This window comes from Trichechus manatus, unplaced genomic scaffold (genome assembly GCF_000243295.1).
Source record: "Trichechus manatus latirostris isolate Lorelei unplaced genomic scaffold, TriManLat1.0 scaffold00255, whole genome shotgun sequence".
In the NCBI taxonomy this organism is placed as follows: domain Eukaryota; kingdom Metazoa; phylum Chordata; class Mammalia; order Sirenia; family Trichechidae; genus Trichechus; species Trichechus manatus.
In genome coordinates, this window is record NW_004444191.1 from 1,469,579 (window position 1) to 1,471,639 (window position 2,061).

Here is a 2,061-nt window from a genome sequence, read left to right on the forward strand (position 1 = left end):
AGCCCCAAAATGACAGCAATGGTATTCTTTCCTTGTGAGGTTGTAAGAATGAAATGAGATGGTGTGCAAAAAAAAAAAAAAAACCTCTCAGCACTGAGATGCTGTGCACAGGGGCCAAGAAATACTCGTTTCTCCCCTTAAGCCTTGTTGTATCCTCACATCCAGAATATCGCATAAACTCAGGGTTTCAGAGAGCACAGAGGCCCCTGAAGCCTGCTGGAACAACTTGTCAGCTTGGTATGAGCAGAGAAGAGGGAGGCAGAGTGCATCCCAGCAGGGGCCTGGCACACCCTAAACACAGAGGTGGAAATGAGGAGACTGCCCCACCCCAGCGGGGACATGGTGAGGACTCGAAGTGGACAGTTAAGAAGACAGCAGCCTTTGCAAGGCCCTTGAACTTGGTGCCGTGAGAGTCCCTGAAGATGCTTGAGCCGGGACTTGATGAGATCCGTGGTATTAGCAGGACTCACTGGGCTGTAAGTCACAGGAACACACCTCACTCTATGTTGAATAAAGCTGAGAAAATGAAGGGACCTATTGGCTGATGTAGCTGGGAAAGATGGTGGTGGAGCTGGTGTCAGGCACAGCTGCATCCAGAGGCTCAAGGGCTGTCGTTGGGGTTTCTCCTTGTTGCCTTCGGTGTTGGCTGGGATTCTGAGTTGCAGTCAACAGAGTCCCCTCTAGTGGTTTAAGTAAAACACGTAAGGGAGCTCCCAGAGTCTTTAAGAGGGTCTCAGATTGAACTTGGGTGCTGCTGAGCCAAGAACAGAGAGGTCGGGACTAACCCCCAGCCAGACCACAAGACTGTTCACTACTCTGTCACTTGGCACCTGCAGCACTGGGACGGGAGGCCAGAAGCACTGCCATGTCCACTCTGCTTCTCAGAAGGCTACATCTCCCTCCACCGGGCCACAGTTCCAAGGAAAGGCTCTGACCAGCCCACCCTTGGGTTCAGCTGTACGGCCAAAGGAATGGGGTGCTGTGATTGCATGGATGCTAGTGCCCGCCCTCGGGGAGGGCGCGGTGATAAACCTCCCATCAGGTCCCCGTGTAACGGGGAGGTGAAGTTCCCAAAGCAGAATCCTGGTGCTGATACTGACGTGTGGGGTGGAGAGGGACGTCCTGGTACAAGGCCACTGCCGAAGTCCAGCAGGGAGGGTGAGGGGCAGCCAAGCCCTGATCTTGGCACCACGAAGGAAGACATTAACGCAACAGACGCTGTGGACAGAGAGAACAGGCCACTGCGGGGTGAGCCTGCAGCAATTGGAGTACATAAGAAGGGACAATGCAAACGGTCCCCGGCCGCACAGATCAAAAGGCTTCTGCTCCGGAAGGAAGGAATGGACTGACTAAGGGTTACCTGTCCCCACTTAGGCTGGTAGACAGACAAGGCATTTCCTCAGTGTCATCCCTCTCTGTGTGCCCTTGCCTTGACAGAGGAGAGGAAAACATTTGTCGATTTCAGCAGAGGGGAGCATTGTTAGGATCTGAAATCTTTTTCAAGTTCTCTCCCCAGGGTGCCTCCTTGAACAAGAAAGCAGGTGGTCCTGTGCGTGGTTTGACAAAAGTGCTGGGACAGGCGAGTTCCTGTGACAGAATGCTGGCAGGGCCTCCCTCGGGCACCTGCAGGCTGGTCTTTCATGCTGGCCAGCGGAGGGGGGGCCTCTCCGCAGTGAAATTTTCCCACAGGGAGAAGCCTTCCCCTTGTCCCCGAGCCCACCACAGTGCCTGGAACGCACCAGGCACCTTGGTCTCCGTCTCCAGGGGTCCCCCGTGTAAGTGCCGCATCTCAGCTCCTGCCGTGACAGCACAGGTCTGGAACTCTGCCCTGGAGGTCCCCCAGCCAAGGCCTGAGACGTGCCACAGCCCCCCTCACCTGCGCAAGGCCACCCCTGCCAGCGGTTCGCGCTTCCCACCTTGGCCTTGTCCCACCCGAGGGCTCTGCCCCGGTTTCCTCCTCATCCTTCTCCCTGTGGGTCCTGGAGCTGCATAGTGAGGGGTGAGAGAAAGAGCTGGGCTTAGAAACCACACAGCTCGGCTGGCATCGTGACTCCCCTCCAC